Here is a 19,498-nt window from a genome sequence, read left to right as displayed (position 1 = left end):
TTTTATTAAGTAAATAAATAGGAGAGGTGTCTGGGTGGCTCAGTCAGTTAAGCATCAAACTTTGGCTCAGGTCACAATCTCGTGTTTCGTGAGTTTGAGCCCCGCATCAGGCTCTCTGCTGTCAGCACAGAGCCCACTTCAGATCTTCTGTCTCCCTCTCTCTCTACCCCTTTCCCACTCATGCATGCTCACATGTGTTCTTTCTCAATAATAAATAAACATTAACAAAAAGTTAAACAAACAAACAGGAAATTCCTGGAAGCTGAGTGGTTGGATCAAAGGGTATGTAAAAACATAAGACTTTTAAAATATACTGGTATACCTATTGTTATAGACATATTGATATACCCATCCTTATCTCTTCCATCCCTTCCAAAGACTGAACCAACTTTTATTCCCACAGGCCATAACAGACTTGTGGAAATAGTGTACTAAGGTGTTGCTCACTGCTCTTCACTTTCCTGAGGGTGTGTCGGGCTGGTTAAGACTTAGCCGGGTGGTTGACTCTTTCAAATAGTGGGAGAAGGGAAGCAGCAGACAGTCGCTCACAGACAGAGAGAGGGCCCCCAAGGGGATGCCCACCCACACTTGGCAGAACCCTCTGGCAGAATCATGGTAGGCAAAACCCCAGAGATACTCTGCAGGCTGGGCAGGAGGATCTAGCAGACGCTTGGGGAGTGGGTAGAAGGTAGGACTCCCAGGCAAACATTCCTCCCTGGGGCACACATTTCCCACCACTGCCCTTGCCACACGGCTACTTCATTCTAGCTCTAAAACCCTGACTCAGATCTGCCAGGTGCACCTAAATCTTATTTAGTCTGTGGCAAGTATATTTTCCCAACAGCTGAGTTGTTTTGTGAAAACTGGGTGCCCACCTAAACTGTACACACATGCATGCACATCACACACACACGCGCGTGCACACACACACACACACACACACGCACAGAGATGATAGCTTTCTGTTTTAGCATTTGGTGAAATGCACATACGACTCTAGCCCCATCTTGCTTACAAAGTCTTCCCTGACAACTGCAACCTAGGTAGATCGCTCCTTCCTCTGAGCTCCCACACCAATTCTAGGCATTCAGGATTCAGTAACTTAGTTATATGCTTGTCTGTCTGGTCCTGGAACTGTCTCAGGGCAGTAGTTCATTCCCCCAACCACAGTTGTAACTTGTTTGAAATTAACCACCATGTCTTACATTTCTTTTGGATCTCTCACTGGCTTGGTTCATAGTAGGTTGTTAGTAAATAGTCAATGATTGGTTGATCCAGGTATGAATTGCATAGAATTTGCACTGAAGTGAAATTACATTAAGAAAGATAAGTTTTCAGGGCACCTGGGTGGCTCAGTCAGTTGAGCATCCGACTTTGACTCAGGTCATGATCTCATGGTTCATGAGTTTGAGCCCCGTGTCGGGCTCTGTGCTGACAGCTCAGAGTGTGGATCCTGCCTCAGATTCTGTGTCTCCCTCTCTCTCTGCCCCTCCCCCATTCCTGCTCTGTCTCTCTCAAAAATAAACATTAAAATATATATATATTAAAAAAAGAAAAATAAGGTTTCCAACTTTCACAAACTAAATTAAACCTGGATCAAATATTGACATATTAAAAATTAAACTACTAGAATAAAATATGGTTGAATTTATTTATAATTATGGAATGAATGAAATCAGTCCAGCCTTTCTAGATAGGACACAAGCCCAGAAGCCATGAAAGGAAGAAAAGATAGATACATTTGATAACATAAAAACATTTTTAACCTTCTCTATGGCAAAGATGCTTTTAATTTATGAGGAATATGTACAGGTCAAGAATGATGATGAAAAACCTTCCATCCAACCCCTAAATTGTAAGAGGGTAGAAAATGGCCAAATTTTCTCCTTCTGACCTTTGTTCTTCACTCATCCACAAAAGATTATTTCACCTCAGCTAAAATCTTGATCTTGCTCCCACTTCAAACTTTGTCTTCGTAGGTATGTCTTCCTCCTTTCTTCCCCTCTCTCTATTTTCCTTTACACTCTGATCCTTGAATATGCAAAAAGTGAGGGGCTTTGTGGTGGTGCTATAGGGAAAGAATAGTTTTCTTTGAACTTGCAGCTGTTGGCAGAACTATTAGACAAGTGACTCTCAATGGGTACCCCAGCCACTTACGATGTCAGAGTAGCAATTATTGCATGGTTGTCAGAGGCTACTGCCTCTGGGGCAGGGTGGCTAACCTTTCCTGAGCGGCTTGCTCTACCCTGAAGTCAGCATATTAGATGTTCCATCGAGACTTTTACTATAACACTATAATCTTGGGAAACTTGTAACATCAGAAATTTCATGCAGCACCTCATTTTAGGGTGAAGAACTAAAGGAGAAAATCATGCATCAGTTTTTAATTGTGCGTTTGCTTTCTAGGTCTGATTTTATTCAGAACAATGGAATCAAACCAGGAATGTATTTTTTTTCTCCTTAGTGCAAAGAGAAAACAGTCTTATTAATGTTGCCAAGCAATTGAAAAAGGTCTACTGTTTAGAGAGAAGATGCTCAAGACAGAGGAGGAGGCAGAGGTGAATAGATGAGCTGTGTTAGATGGTATTTTTGAGGATATCATTAATGAGGATGATGTATAAATAAGGAAGTGACTGAAATTGATCTAAGTTCATTTTAGCTTCTTTGGGAACACCTTAAAAAGTATCATTGTTTATCAGGCGGAAAAGAAAAGTCGATAGTGAAAGAGAAGCTTATCTTTTGTAGAGTATAAACTATTACAAAGAATAAAGAGGAATTAAAACTATCTTGTTAGAGTACCTTTAGAAATGCCCAAGTCTTGACATTCTGATTATTTCAAAAAGCACTGAAAAGACACAAACATGCAAAAAAGGATGCCTTTTTGTTCTTTTAGCATTTCTTTTTTTTTTTTTTTTTTTTTTTTAGACAGGAAGCAGGATTTATTGGTGGGCATGAATGGGGAAGGGCAGTGCTGAAGTTCTCATGAGTAAAGAGCCCGCCATTTGTCCAAGGGGCCACGATTAGTGGTGTATTTGACCCCACAGCCGTCTGGGATGGGCTGCTTTTGAGCCACCATGTCTTCAAATTCATCCGCATTAAACTTAGTAAAGCCCCACTTCTTGGAAAAGGGGATCTTCTGGTGGCCAGGGAACTGAACTTGGCCCTACGTAGGGCCTCAATCACATGCTCCTTGTTCTGCAACTTGGTACGGATGGACAAGATGACTTGGCCAATGTGGACCCTGGCCACTGTGCCCTGGGGCTTTCCAAAGGCACCTTACATACCTGTCTGGAGCCTAGATTGGAGAAAGCATGAGGCCAAACCTCAATGTCCGCCAGAAAAAAACTGTCTCCAAGGTCCCTCAGGGCAACCCATACAACCAACAGGCTGCATACACTACTGAGGAGGCTGCTGTTCGCAGCCATTGCACACTGGGCCCCACGAGGAAAGAGCACAGTTAGCTTAATTGGCTGCAGATCCTTTAGCATTTCTTTAACATATTCTAGAAGTGAAGTTTTCTCATTTTTATCTAGGAAATTTGGAAAAGAGGGTTGTGTTTTTGGTTTTTCATTATAAATATCACTTGTTTTGTTTCCATGCACCTTTATGCAAGATGAAAGGCAATGTTTATACATAACATTTCGTCCAAGGGTATGGAAGATTTTTTTTTAAGTTAATTTATTTTTAGAGAGAGATTGCACACAAGTTGGGGAGGCAGAGAGAGAGGGAGAGAAAGAATCCCAAGCAGGCTCTGCACTGTTCATGTGGAGCCTGACATGGGGCTTGAACCCATAAACCATGACCTAAGCCAAAATCAAGAGTGGGACATTCAACTGACTGAGCCACCCAGGTGCCCCTGGATATGGAAGATTTAAAAATAATAGAATTCCGAGATGCCTGGGTGGCTCAATCAGTTAAACGTCCAACTTAGGCTCAGGTCATGATCTCGTGGTTCACTCATTCCAGCTGAGCTCTGCATCTGGCTCTGTGCTGACAGCTCAGGGCCTGGAGCCTGCTTCGGATTCTGGGTCTCCCTCTCTCCATGCCCCTCCGCCACTCATTCTCTGCCTCCCTCTCTCTCAAAATAAATAAACATTAAAATTTTTTTTTAAATAATAGAATTGCAGTTTGCTAAAGGAAGACATAAGCATGACAAGTCATCTGATGAGTCTCAGGCAGAATTGCAGGGATAACCGTTCTAAACACAAGGAGTTTCTTGGCTGCCAGAGGGAGTTTCCAGGCCACACATCAACCAGCTCATTAATGGTTGTTTCCAAAGGGTTCCATTCAATCTGGTTAATATAAATACTCCATTATTTTTACTATTTGGAAAGTAAACATATCAATATTGAAAAATATGATCAATCATATTAACAATACTTCTATATGGCCTTATGTTAATTGGGAAAAAAGTGGGATTCCTTTGCAAATGATATAAATATCTTGAAGATATGGATTTTACTGAATCACTAAGAGATAAATACATGAAAGGAAAAAATGAAATACAAGCCAATGGAGATGCATTCGTGGAGGAATGGATAAAGTTAATGGTGTTATTTGCTTTAAAAAATTTTACTGAGAAGAGTCAAATAACTCTGTTTTGACTGACCCAGGAGGGTATCATAGTTGGAGCGAGATTTCAGAACCTGGCAGAATAAGAGAGGAGTAGTTGGTGGATTCTTTGGGACTCATGGCCATTAAATGCTTTGTGACTCTGACTTTTTAAGTATAAATGGGAGACTATTCTTTTTTTAAATGTTTATATATTTATTTTGAGGAGGGGGAGGGGGACAGACAGAGAGTGAGAGGGAGAAGCCCAAGCAGAATCTCAGCATGGAGCCCAATGTGGGGCTTCACCCCATGAATTGTGAGATCATGACCTGAGCTGAAATCAGGAGCTGGAGGCTTAACTGACTTGAGCCACCCAGGCGACCTGGGAGACTATTCTTTTAAAAATACAGGCAACTATTGCTTGAAACATCTCTCTCTCTCCGTCTCCTGAAGATAGTTTTGATATTGGTGTCAAAATTTGCTCATGGACAAATTTGTCTTCTTGTTTATAGTTACAGTTTAAGCAATTGTGCCTGGGACAATTCTGTCTTACAGCATGAAAGGAGATAAACACAATCTGAGTATGGTGAGCATTTAGACTAACCATCTGAACTTCCTTGGCTATTGTAGAGGCTGCAGTGTTGTCACATTAAAGTATAGGACTGGGCAGGTGACAAATTTAAGAGCTAGACTTGGGTCTGACCTGGATCTGGGGCTGCTTAAACAAAAAGTTTAAGAGAATAAGAGTTTCTATTGCCCTGCTCAAGAAGCTCAAGTCAAACCTGATACTTCTGCTATTTGACCTACATACCAAGATATATGGTTACATCAAAATCCTTGTTGACAACATTCACTACTTACTCTAGGGCAGGTGTTCCTCACCAGGGATCAAGAAACTCTTAAGGGATTCAGTAAATTCCCCGAAATTATATGCAAAACTTGATGTGTAGATGAGTGTAAGTGTTTTTCTAGGTATTGTTCATCAAATTCTCAAAGGGGCAGTGGTCCCAAAACAAAAATAAGAACGCTTCTCTAGAAGGGAAAATTTCCCCAGGATTTTCCAAATGAACACAATTCAGTAATTTCTGGCTACTTTTTTCAGAAGAGTTGAGTTGAACAAGTTAAAGCTTCACTATATTTTCCTTTTTGTATAATTTTTATTGCATAAAATTACAGAACAGTATTTTTGTTCATCCAGATTTAATCTTTTTTTTTTTTTTTTTAGTGTGTGTTAGTTCATTGGTTACAAATGAAATTCATGTTTAAATTTCTATTTAAGGGGTGCCTGGGTGGCTCAGTCAGTTAAGCATCAGACTTTGGCTCAGGTCATGATCTCATGGTTCATGAGTTCGAGCCCCATATTGGGCTCGCTACTGTCGGTACAGAGCCTGCTTCAGATGCTCTCTCCCCCCGAAAAAAATAAACATTTTTTAAAAATTCTATTCAGATGAAAATGCTATTCCATACTGCAGTATTCTATTTAAATTCTAGCTATTTTAACTAAAATATTTCAAAGACCATTTCAGTAAGAAACAAAACTATAGCTTTCTCCCAACTTAGGGAATACAAAATGATCAAACTTTTTATCACTGAAAAGTACTTTAGAATTCTAGTCAATCACTTAAGAAGTCTTAAAAAAAGGTATAAATAATAACTCAATATAAGAGATAAAATGGAATAATAAAAATGCTCAATTAAACCGAAAGAAGGTAAAAAAGGAGGGTATACAAACTAAGAAGTAGTACTCAAGAGAGAGAACAGCTAGGAAGATGGTAGAATTTGTGATACCAACAATCACTTAAAAGTGAATATCTAAACACCAGTTAAAAGACAGAGATGTAAATTTTTTTTTAATGTTTATTTAACTTTTGAGAGAGAGAGAGTAAGACAGAGTGTTAAGCAGGGAGGGGCAGAAAGAGAAGAAGACACAGAATCCGAAGCAGGCTCCAGGCTCTGAGCTGTCAGCACAGAGTCTGATGCAAGGCTTGAACCCACAAACCATGAGATCATGGCCTGAGCCGAAGTCGGTCGCTTAACTGACCGAACCACCCAGGCGCCCCAAAAGACAGAGATTTAGACTGAGTAAAATAGCAAGACCCAATTACATGCCATCTATAACAAACCCACTTTAAATGTAAAGACTAAGATTGAAAGTAAAAAAATAGAAAAATATAACATGAAAAGGGTAACTAAAGGAAAGCTGGAGTAACTATACCAATTTCATACAAAATAGACTGCAGAATCAGAAACGTTATCAGGGTTTTATTATCAATAAATAAAGAAGTCAATTTGTAACTGTCCTAAATGCGTATGCATCTAGGTGTAAAGGTTTGAAATGCATGGGGCAAAACCCGGCAGAAGTAAATAAAGAAATAGACAAATGTGCACTTACAACTGCCGACTTCAACCCCTCTCTACGTAGTTGATAGAACAGACAGAAAATAAAGAAGGATTGAGGTGACCTGGACAGCACTAGCCAGCAACTGGACCTCGTTGACTTTTACAGATCGCTGCATCTGACGACAGTGCCTACTGCTCTAGTGCACGTGGAATAGTCACTAACATACACCATATTCTGTGCCATAAAGCAAACCTGCATAAAGCTAAGAGAGTCGAAGTCACACAGAACATGTTCTCAGACCACAGTGGAATTAAACTAGAAATCTACAATAAAAAGATGTTTGGAAATTAAACCACACACTTCTAAGTAACCCATGGGTCAGGGAGGAGGTCTCCAGAGACATTGATAGCACATCTGTGTGTAGCTGGGACTGCGGGTGGTGTGAGGGAAGCTGGCATGGCCGACCAGTGATGCGGAAGCAGAGGCGAAACCCTTAGGCCTCTCAGAGAAGGAACACTATGAGAAGTGGGGATGAAGTTCAGCAAGGAGACATTGTGGGTGTAGGTTGGACACTGGGGTGGGAGAACAGTGTATCGAGAACATTTGGGGCCCCTGTGCTGTTGTTCCCAGCATGACTGCCCAGCTTTTCTTCCCCTAAGTCCTCCACTTTAACAAATGCAATGATTTTCTTGGGCCAGATGTGGAAACAACGTGAAAGGGCCTGGCACAGTTGCAGGGGAGCCCTCAGTTCTGAGCTTTTTGCTTTTGATCCCTTCCCTTCGACCCTCAGAGCATCTCAGACTCTGCTCTCCCCCTTCTAATCAAATCACAAAAATTACAACTATGGTTTCTTTACTACATGGCAGGCACTATACTAAGCATTTAGTAAACATTGTTTTCTTCAATCCTCACAAAAAAATCCTTGTCGGGGAGATATTCTCATCTCCGTTTCACAGAGGTGTAAACTGAGGTGCAGAGAGATTGAACAGGCACACAGCTGCCAAATGGCGAAGCCAGGGTTTGTTTGACTCCTGTCTTGTCCGATTCCTAAGACTGTCAGTACCCGTGATGTGCTGCTTCCCACTGTGGGTGCTCACTTCCCGGCTGTTAACTTTGCACTTGTGAGTGTCTAAGAACACAAAGGTCTGAGAGGATCTGAACAAGAAGCTTTTGCCTTCCTTGGGCAGAAATTTAAATCATTAAGAAGGCCCAAGGAGGACTTAGCAGCTGTCGGGGCAGCGGTCATATTTAGAACGATTTAGACACACATTTATACTGTCATCACTAATGTATGTCTAGATTTAAAAATTCATAGCCTTGCCCTCTTCAGTGGGCCTTCTCATTTGACTCTTCCTCAGTGGGCCCCTGGGACAACACACCAGCAGCATGGAGGAGAAACTCAGTTTAGACGTGCATTCTTCAGGTTGGGACTTCTGTGACTACCCACAAAATATTGGGATTAAAAGTAAAATGAATCATTTAAAAATCTGTAGTCGCTCTTCTCACCAAACAATAAAAATATTGAGGGACAATAAGAAGGGTGCTACACTGGATAGAAAAATATTTATGTAGGCAGAAAAGGTAAAGGGTAAGTGGTTGGTAACATAAATTATAAATGTGTGTATATTGGCACATGGTGTTTAAGCTTGCCAGCCCTGGAGTTAGATGGCCTGAGATCAAAACCTGCTTCTGCTGCCTACTGGCTATGTGGCCTTGGGGGTCTGTTGCTTTGTCTCCTTGCCTCAACTTCCTCATCTCAGAAATGGGGGTAGTAACAGTGTTTATTATTAATACAGGGCTGTTGTGAGGACTAAATGAATACACACACACACACACACACACACACACACACACACATATATATATATAGTAATCCATGGCCAATACATTTCTAGTTATACTTATATGTCCAGCAGTATCACAGAATTAAAAACATGTCTGGGATAGTTCGAGACCCAAAAAAATGAGGCTCAAAACATTTAGCGTCCTTCCAGACCTTGATCAATTGCACTTTCCTGAATGTCCTAAGAGAATTATTTTTACCTCTTTCTAAGCTTTGGGTAAATGAGTAGTTTAGCATTCCTTACATTTTGAGTGGTAGAGAGTTACTTGTGTAGCTGTCTCATGGGCCGCCCTCGGTTGGGACTCTCTGAGGGCAGGAATAGGGTCTTGCTCATCTGTCTCCCAGACCCTTCCCACCTTAGCTGCAATCACAACTAGCACCTAAGATATTACTGGGACTTAACTGGTTCTGAATAAATGTTTGCTAAATCAAACTGAACTGAATTGAAATGCAAAGACTGGGCCACTCGGGACAGAAGAGACAGAGAGCTAGAAGCAAAATGAGGGTTTGCTGCCATTGGTTGTTCAAAAGCAGGACTGTGGCTCTGCTCCCGTGTGTTTGCACCAAAGGCGTTCCACACCGCAAGCACCTGTGAGCACAAGTAGCCTAGTGAGGCCAGGGGGGGCACAAATAATCCTTTACAAAATATGGACTGGGAAGCCTGCTAACTTTAGGGATTTGGGCCGCCCAAATTTCAGTGTGTATCAAGCTCAGAGATCCCTGGGACGCTTTTTATAAAACTACAACTAACGCAGCTCTCCTTGTGCAGATTAATGTGAGCTAAAGGAAACTTTTCAACACACTCCACTGTGACGCCCTAGTCAGAAGTTCAATAAGTTCATAGGGGTCAACTTTGACAAGAGTCAGTCTGGCTTTGTTCTCTGGAGGCCTGAGAAAAGTCATGGAACCCAGACACAATTAGTGATACCGCCATGAATCCAGAGGGATTGGCCCGAGAATAGCGTGTGTTCTGCAGCGTAAGCATACACTGCTCGCACACAGCCTCTCTCAAACAGTCACGTGTGCTCCTAAACAGTCACACACACGCACTCTCAAACACACACACATGCACACTTTTCTAGTAATCGTTTCAGAAACTACATTGATAGAGCACTGGGCAAGCAACCATTCGTGTGGGGATCCAGAAACTGGCTTCTGTTGTATATAATGTCAGCGCTGAGTGGTTTTCAGTGTTTGGCTACTGAACTAGTAGTTCCTACCTTTACATTCGTCTATCCAAATCTCTTGTGGAGTGTTTAAAAACAAAATTCCTGGGCCCTGCCCCTTTCAAAATTCCAAGTCATCAGGCCTGGGGCAGAGTCTAAGAATCTGCATTTGGCAGACAAATCAATAAGAGGCCACCCCAAATGAATCACACTTTGAGTAATGATTTTCTGACGACGTGTGAATACTTTTTCAGGCCAAATGGGCCTACATCTTAGCACTGAATCAATGAGACCAATGAAACCTCAGTGGCTTTGGGAACTCAAGCATAAAAGTCCGGTTGCAGCCTGGTTACCTTATCTGGGATGTTCCAGTGTGCCTCCCTTCCATATTCAGGTCATAAGGAGGACTATATTTAAGAGTGGGTCATCATACACAGTGACACCTAAAACGAGCCCACTCTCTTACTCCAGGTGTTCACACCTAGTATCTTCTTTGATCTTGGCCAAGATGGCACTCAAACCCAAATCTTTTGATGATGCCAAACCCAGCATGTGTCACTGAACCACAGTTGTCTTCACTGGCTGACCAGGAGCGTCGTAAAATGAAGTCTTTGTACCGGGTAATATTCAGAATATTTAGCAACCAGTAAAACAGGTGCAGGTCCCCTCAGAGCTGGTGCGGATGAGGGCTCCCCACCCCACTCCCTGGCCCCCACCCACTGATGATGGTAAAGTACCCTTCGAGATGTTATCACCTGGGACTTGGGCCCCTAATTAGGGGTGGAAGAGAGAAGCAGGAAATTACCTGCTTTTGCCCAACTTCCAGGACAAATGACAGTAAACAGAAAATGATGACCAAAAATTGCAAGTTCATTCTTTTCTTGAAATAGAATCAAAGGACTGAATTAGCAGGTTGGTTTCCATGGGCATGGGGACAGGTTTTTTCCCCCTCCAAAATACAGCTCAGACCCATGGCCTAACAAGTGTTCCTGTATTTATGAAGGTAAAAGGTCACAGTATTGGAAATCATGACTGTCCTACACATTTGTGAGAAATGCTGGCCAAATCTCAGGCATCATTTGGTAATCATGACTATGCTTTACTATCCCATAGGGTAGCTAAAAAGTCACCAGGAGAAGCTTTATTTCCTTACTGTAAAGAATCGCCCTCTTTCAGGGCTCAGCTGCAAGACACCTGGGATGAGTTCGTGGGGAGGTCTAACAAGGTGACTCATTAAGTCCCAACTAACCTCCCAGTTTGGCCTGGATCCAGTGCAGGTCAGCTGTCCTTTAACCCTCTGTCAGGGCCTGTAAGGAGCCCCATGTGGGGTGAGGTTGATTTTCTCTGCAGATTGCAGCTTAGAACAGCTCTGGCCAACTGTTCCTTCTTTTTTTCCTCCCATATTCCCATTCCCAGCTGGTGGGCATCTTACCTGTTCTATCCAGGGTTTTCGTACTTAATGTTTAATCCTCTTAAATTTCACAACTCATGATTTTCTGTTTCCTTATTAAGTTCGACTTTCACTTTTGATAGAAGTGTCTAGCCTTCCCTTTGTGTGTGTGTGTGTGTGTGTGTGTAGCCATTTAAATGTGGAACATTATTATCCTAGGTGCTCCATTTCTGACTTGAAATGATTTCCGATTTTAAATCATAACATTCTGATTTAAAATCCCACACTTAATACAGCAATACCTAATAACCGTGCCCACAAGGTATTTAATATAATTGGAAAATATTTTATTCTGGCTTCACTTCCCTTGAAGCATTCCAATATCACTCATTCAAGGAGCTAAAATAGAAGCTTGATCTTGGAATTAATTGGAGATTAACACCGAATCTTAATTTTAAATGTATCAAAGGAAAGAAAACAATTTAGACCCCAGTGTACATCAAAGGATAATTCTATCTGGCAAGGTACAATGGCCTTGCGGCAGCCTAATCTCTCACCACACCCTTATGCTTCCATAGCTACCGCACCACAGAAGCCACAACATCTTTAGTGCCATTCCCTCACGCAAGGACCTCTCCCAGAGCACCGTGGCTGGGATGTAATTAATTGCAACTATTTGCAAACTCTCAGAAGCCGGTTACACACCAACAGAAAATCTCCAGCCAGTCAGTAAGCGGCCTCCTTGGAAGTCATTGATAAACTGCCTTCTGATGGCTCCTCATTGAACACTAATGGAACCCTGGCAAGGATGCCAACTCGGCCCCTGCCCTGCTTGCAGCCTCTGCGGTGGGAGAGGCCCTTCAGGCCCTGGGGCGCTAGGCCACAGGGATGAGTGAGAGGCCAAGAACAAGGTGGGAGAGAATTCGAGTCCAACACCAGCTGCATGCAGGGTTCAAAGTGGTGTCAGATGTCAGCACTTCGCAGGGAGGAGATTCCTATGCACATACCTTCTTCTCTTAGGCAAGGTCTCTGGTGCATTTTTTTTTTTTTTTTTTTCATTTATTTGAAAACCTTGCACTGCAGAGGAAGGGGATTATGTGCTGGGAGTGTTTCATTTTCAAATGTTTTTGCACATAGCTTTTTGCCTCCCACCAACATTTCAATCACCCATAGTGAGGTTCACTAGCAAAAAGGTTTTCATTTAAAATTTGAGTAAACAGAGTACAGTCAAAAAGGATTCAGCACGCCTAATTCTGAAAGAGAGAATTTGGGATAAAGTTAGCCATCTTTTGGTTGAAACTGATGAGCCAGGACTTCATCATCCGAACCTCGAATCAACCTGCCTGTAATTTGAGACTTTGATAGAGCGAAATTTAAGGGCTTGAAAAGCTAAACTGGTATTTCATTTAGGTGAAAATATTTTAAGTGTGTCTTACTTTCTGACCACATTTACTAAAAAGGGTATTCCTTCTGCTACTTCTCGTCCCCTGCTCTTTTTCTTCTTTTCCTGATGAGTGTAACTGAACAGAATTTTTAAATGATCCTCAGTGCAACTCTTGAGTCACCTTTTCTCCAGTGCTCTCTGCTCTGAGTTTCCAAATACCAAGCCTCAAGTGGCTTCCTCTAAAGTAGAGACCGGGGCTCCTCCTGGAAGCAGAGTGTCTATGGTAGAGATCTTTTTTACTTTTATTTTAAAACACTTCTCAGGGGCAACCTTCCCCTTGCAAGGGCTCAAGCGATTACTGCGCATACAAAGGAGGCTAAATCCTCTACTCTGGGGACAGCCAGTTCCAATGGGACACCCCTCCCCCACTCTCCGTGCTGGAAATGGTTTTTTATCTCTAAGAGGGGTTTTTAGCTTGAACTGATAAACAAAAATATGTCGTTAGTGAGTGTTTTCCTGGGTATAGTGTATCCCGCAAAGCATTTTTCCTAAGAGGGGAATGTTAAGCTCTTGATAAATGAATAACAAACTCTTGTTCTCCAAGATAAATTATGACAACGAAAACTTTCTCCAGCCTAAAAATCTAATACTAATCGTTGGCTCAGTACGGTAGAATCTCCCTAAACTTTTGAACGCAGCCCACGTTTCTCAGGCCTTCTTTTGGCAAAAGACGAGGGGAGCATCTCCCAAGGATGAGAGATCACCTTTTCCTTTTACTGCAGCCCAGAGATCTTTCCCTCTTTAAGCGTGGGATGGAAGTCTTGAGGACACCCAGAGGCTTGCCCCAGGCTTCAGACATTCTCAGTTAGCAAAAAAAGAAAGGCCAGCTTGGATATCAACAAGGCAGAAATAGAATAAGCCAGGGAGCTCCATTCTGATAAGATTGCAGATCTTCTGCGAATCAGGTAAACTGACCTGCAAACAGCTGCCCTTGCTTGGGCAGAGGCGGCCTCTCCTGTCCTGGGCTTTGTATCTGGGGCATTCATTCTCCAAGCACCGTTAATGGCAAGAAAAGTTACAGATAGGCTCTTTCCCAGCTTCTCTGAGCAAGGAGGTTATTCTTTCACTTTTATAAACATTTTTAATCGCATCTTCTTACCTTTCCTCTGTGCATCAAAAAGAGGTTATCTAAAACTGAATTATAACCGTCTCTAGGCTATGTCATAAATACTGGGAGAATCATCAATTTTAAGAGGATTTTATCACCAACACTTTATAGCCCTTGATTGAAATGAAATAATAGACATAAGGAATGCTTGACCTCTAAAATGACGCCCCAACCCCTGCCAAAGGAAAGCCCACTTAAAAAAAAAGAAAAAAGAAAAAAGATTGTAGGAAAATGCTCTTCAGACCTAAAAGTCAGAATGCAGAAAGTTATTCCTTTATTAAGACTCTGCAAATCGGCCTTATTTTAAACCCTTTTATAATAAAGCCCATATGTCAGAGTAATGATGTCAAAACCCTTAAACTACACTGGTAAATTGAAAAGGTAATGGAAAATGAAAGGTTTTATTCAAGTTTTTTATTTTTTTTTTTGCATTTTGCTGGAAGTTCTGCCTATTAAAAAAACATAAATAAGTAAAACAAAAGTGTAACTGGCATATCTAGTTTTAACTTTAATAAGATAGTTCTGACTTTTACTTTATGATTTTTGTTGTTTTCAAATTAAATGAGGTTTTTATATAATATCAACTATAAAAAGTGCAAAAAAAGTTAGAAAGAGGGGTGCCTGGGTGGCTCAGTCGATTAAGCGTCTGACTTCAACTCAGGTCATGATCTCGTGGTTCATGAGTTTGAGCCCCGCATCCGGCTCTGTGCTGACAGCTTAGAGCCTGGAGCCTGCTTTGAATTCTGTGTCTCCTTCTCTCTCCGCCCCTCCCCCACTCATGCTTTGTCTCTCACTCTCTCTCAAAAGTAAATAAACGTTAAAAAAATTAAAAAAAAAAAAACTTAGGAACAGCATATGCCTAGAATTAAGGAGTCCTTGACCTTAAATGGTATGATTATAGTTGATGTTTTTTTTCTTACTTTTTTCAGTTTTTGGAATTTTCCAATTTTCTTATAGTTAATATTTATGACTTTTAAATTTTAATATAATTTTTTTCAAGTATAAAAAGACTCCGATCATGTTATTTAATTCTTGGGTGTTTTAAATGAGAGACATTTGACCCTCTTTCCCCTTCTCATCCCTCCGTTCATCTCTGGATTGAGTTCCTCCTTAGGTTGCTTTTTTCCTCTTCTCATCTCCCATCCTTCTGCTCTTTCTCCTTCTTCTGTTAGGGTGTCCCCTGCTTGGGACTGAGCTGCCTGCCTAACCCTGGGAGGCTTTTATGGAAAAGAGGCCAGAGGGAGAAGGAGATTGGTCCTGACTGGGCCAGCAAAGCTCCAACTCCATTTCAAAGCCAAAGAGTTGAGACCACCTGCCTCACCAAACAGAGGAAGGAACTAAGGTCAACCATGGAGTGACTTGCTCTGGGTCACACCACCAGTTTGGGGCAGGATGGAGATTAGAACCCGGGACGGGATGTACAGCTTGCATTTGTGAAAGGCTGTTGAGAGCAGCAAACACGGAAGCACACAAGGAATGGTGCAGACATCTAATGCATGAAGGAACCTGGATTTTTGTAGAAACATACTGCTGACTCTGGTTTGGGGTCTGTGTGTGTGTGTGTGTGTATGTGTGTATTTCATCTCCCCACCTTAGATAGAGATATAAGCACGGAGAAATGTTTCTCTGCCGTGAGAGACACAGCCGTGTCAAAGCAAGGAGAAACAGAGACTGACCTGTGGCCTCAGTGTCACTGGAAGCAGAGGAGCTATAGCCACCACATCTCAAGGGGACTGCCCCTCCAGCTGGTTATCTCCATGTAAGAGTCTTCTGATTCGACAAGAGAAGTAAAAAATTAGGATTTTTGTGTGAAATTTCCCAGTTTTAAATGTTGATGCAAATGTTTAAAAATGCTATTTAAGCCACTCAAAATATGACAGAAGTTTGCAACCCTTGATGTCAAATGTGAGAATAGGGCACGGCTGCCTGGGGATCTTAGAATGAAGGTAAATGTTATGAGGCCCATGGCACAAGAGGGATGGGCAACCATCTACCACTGCTGACGGTTGATCTCAGAATGCAATAGCATCAACATATATGGTCAGCCCAGGGGCATACTGGGGCACTGGGTGTTCTTGGCAACTGCTCTTTCTAGGCTTTTCATATCCTGCCTGGCCTTTTCTCCCCTTGTGCGTGAAAAACAGGATGAATTGCTGCATGTTTGGCTTATAACTAATACACAGACTCTCCCTAGCCACTGGTAGAAAGCTGAGGCAGTAGATTGGAGTCTATTTGGATCTAGGTGTGGAAACTTGAATGTAATGCACAAGGTTCCCCCAAATATGTGAGCCTCTACTCTGATGCCCATCGGAGGGATCCTTCTTGCCAGGTATGGGTGTCTGGTTCTGTTTCCTCTCACCCTCATTTAGAAAAAAGGAAACCTTCTCCACAGTACAGAGCTTATTTATTCATTCTGTATGTCTAAAAGTTGGCAAAGACCACACCGTCTCATTCTCTTTGAAATCAACTCATAAGAAAAGGCATTGTTTAATGTAGCACTCAACATCAGATTAAGTGAACTTCAGAAAGCCCTGGTGAACATTTGAATTCATGTGTGTCATGAGAACAAACCATTCTGAAGGAAACAGACGGCTCTAGAGTTTGTCTTTGTTTCTCCTGCCAGAACATTCCAGCGGAGCACCACAGAACCATATTGGATGGTTTGGGGATCTGTGTAAATTCTGTGAGAAAATTTAGAGTTCTTCTTTTGTTTTGAATGTTATACCATTTGTAAAGAAGCAGTGGTTGAGTTTACAGTCATTTGTAAATTCAGTTGCTTTTAAATCTTCAAATCAAAAAATTATGTCTCATTTTAGTTTTTCCAAGGTTCATTCTTTAGCACAAGAACAGTCTTTTTGAACGAGCTTAGATCTTGTGCGAAAGAGTGTGACAATTTTACTAATGCTTTGCGAATACTTGTAGTCACTTAGTAGTCAATACTTGTTATACATGATTAAATGCTGAGCCTCCTTGGCAAATGGCTACAGCGTGATAGAATCCAATGGAAAAGTGCTATACGTAGTGCATCCAGTGAAGTTTTCCACCCTCCAAAATTAAGGGAGATGCCAAATTCTTCATGACTAATTTCATAAACTATTTAAGCATTTTCCTAGCTTACTGTTTTCTGATGCTGTTTTACAACATTTCACTTACAATTTATTATGCTAGCTTAACATGAGAAATTTTTCATTCTTTTTAAAGAAATGCTATTTAGTCTGACTAAAGATTTATGCACCCATCTTCTTCCAGCTCACCACCACTGTCCACTTTGGGCTTCGTTGTCTCTGGCCCAGACTATTGTAGTTAGCCCCCATCTGGACTTCCTGTCTCACACAGTCTACTGGGGCACACTGTTTTTGGTCTTTGTGAAATGCCAGTCTAATCCTGGGCTGTGACCTACTAGATAACAAGAGCCATTGAGCACTTCCTGCACCTGGCATTGTGTTAAGCACTTTGTATTCATTATCTCATTTAATCCTTGTAACAATCCCAGGAGGTAATCTCCATTTTACAGAGAAGCAAAGGGAGGCTCAGGGAGGTTAAGCAAATTGTAGATTACATTGTGGGCTTCATTCATCCATTTAATTACACATACTTTCCCCAAACTGCAGCCAGCCATAGCAGCATGATGGCAGAATGCAGTAGGCATGATGCCATCTCTGTCACATGCTGTCTTCCCTATCTGGGAGGCTCTCACTCATTGGCACTGAAGTGAGTTCTCTCCATCGTGAAGTCTTCCAGATATCCTTCCAGTTTCCCACTTAGTCCCAACATTTCTCCAGAACATGTCTGGCACCTGTTGCTTTGCTATTGTAAGTTTATCTGTCTTTCTGTTTTATCAAACGTCATAAGGGCTGAGACTTAACCATATCGTATTTGTATTCATTTACACAAAGCCTGGAAATAGTGGGCACTCAATAAATGTTTATAAAATGGATTCTGAGGTCCTCAAGAGTGTCTTACTGATCTCTATATCCCTCAAATAAGTTGTGGTACCAGGAGATCAACCAGGAAGAGACAGATTGACTGAAGGCAGTTCCAGTGGTCTGTGCAGTTGGGATGTCACAAGCCATTGGATATGGAACAAGTAAAGATGGGGTGGTGTATTAGTCAAGGTTCTCCAGAGAAACAGAGCCAATATAAAAAGAAATTTATTATAAGCAATTATGGCTCACATGATTATGAAAGTTAGAAGTCCCAAGATCTGCGGTCAGCAAGCTGGAGGCCCAGGAGAGCCCATAGTATAGTTCAGTCTGAATGTCAGTGCACTTGAGACCCAAGAAGAGCCAATGTTTCAGTCCCAGAACAAAAAACATCAGGAACAAAACTGATGTCCCAACCCAAAGACACTCAGGCAGGAGGAATTCCCTCTTACTTGTGAGAGGATCAGCTCTTTTGTTCTATTTGGGCCTTCAACTGATTCAGATGGGACCCACCCACATTGAGAAGAGCAATCTGCTTTATTCAGTCTACCAAGTCACATACTAATCTCATCCAGAAACAGCCTCACAGACAAACACAGAAAACTGTTTGCTCAAATATCTGGGGACCTCATGGCCCAATCAAGTTGGCACAGAAGATTAACCGTCATACATGGGGAGTAGGCTAGAACTGACCCAGGAAGACCCTCATGGGCAATGAGTCCATTGGCAATGGGTAATGAGTTCCAGTTAGAGTCCCTCTTTTATCTGCAGGTTGCTGTGGCCCCATCTGATGTGGACAGTTCTTAAAGTTTCCCTTCCTGACAGTTAACTGCTCGAGGAACCACCATCTCCCACCACTCCGCCCTCAACCCTGCTCCTTCTGCACACTTCTCTCCTGAAGCTTTGAGCAATATACCCCTCATTCACCCTGTTTCTTGCTCCTAGCATCTAACCAGTTGGCCAAGACCGGTCAATCCTGCCTGTAAAATGCTTCCCACATCTCCCATTCCCTTCACTGCCTATTGTTACTCTCCTACTTGTACAGTGATGGCTCTTCAATTTTTTAAGAGAAAAGAGCGAGGAGGGCCACAGTCTGGTTGCAAAAGAGGCTAAGGGGACTGGTTTTGAAGCCGCCTTAAAAAAGCAATATGAAATTTTCTTTAGATTGTATGTTACAAATTAATAATGCAGCAAGATTTTTTTTCCTTTTTAAAAAATGCTTATTTATTTTGAAAAAGAGAGAGTGTGTGTGTGTGTGCGAGTGTGTGCAGGGGAGGGACAGAGACAGAGGGAGAGAGAGAATCCCAAGCAGGATCCGGGCTGTCAGTGCAGAGCCGGATGCGGGGCTTGATTCCACGAACCGTGAGATTGTGACCTTAACGGAAATCAGGACTCCGACGCTTAACCAACAGAGCCACTTAGGTGCCCCTAATGCAGCAGTATTATACCTAAGTATAATATATAGTATATAAGTATATAAGCAGTATACCTAAGTATACTTCACTTACATTGAGAAAGTGTTCATTGTATATATCAAATTATACATACATATTTCTAAAGTTTGTGATAGAAATTATGATGGGGAGGTCCTACTTTGTACAGCACCTATTAGAATTGTTTTTTAAATTGTTTTTAAAATACTCTTACTATTCACAAACCTTCACTGGCTCCTCACAGCCTCCTAAATAAGGAACAATCAGTCTGTAAATGGACTCTATGACTTTGAAATATG

General features: G+C 41.8%; 1 non-coding gene across 1 annotated transcript; it reads right to left on the bottom strand.

Annotated features, from left to right (window-relative positions):
- Positions 1-3,343: 3,343 nt before the first annotated feature.
- LOC132670574 (small nucleolar RNA SNORA70) lies at positions 3,344-3,476 on the bottom strand. Its single transcript, XR_009606805.1, has one exon. It is a non-coding gene; the product is annotated as a small nucleolar RNA SNORA70 (small nucleolar RNA).
- Between the last annotated feature and the right edge of the window lie 16,022 nt (positions 3,477-19,498).

This window comes from Panthera onca, chromosome B3 (assembly GCF_046562875.1).
Source record: "Panthera onca isolate mPanOnc1 chromosome B3, mPanOnc1 haplotype 2, whole genome shotgun sequence".
NCBI lineage: Eukaryota > Metazoa > Chordata > Mammalia > Carnivora > Felidae > Panthera > Panthera onca.
The sequence above is the reverse complement of the archived record's forward strand: the minus strand, read 5'-3'. Positions and strand labels throughout refer to the sequence as shown.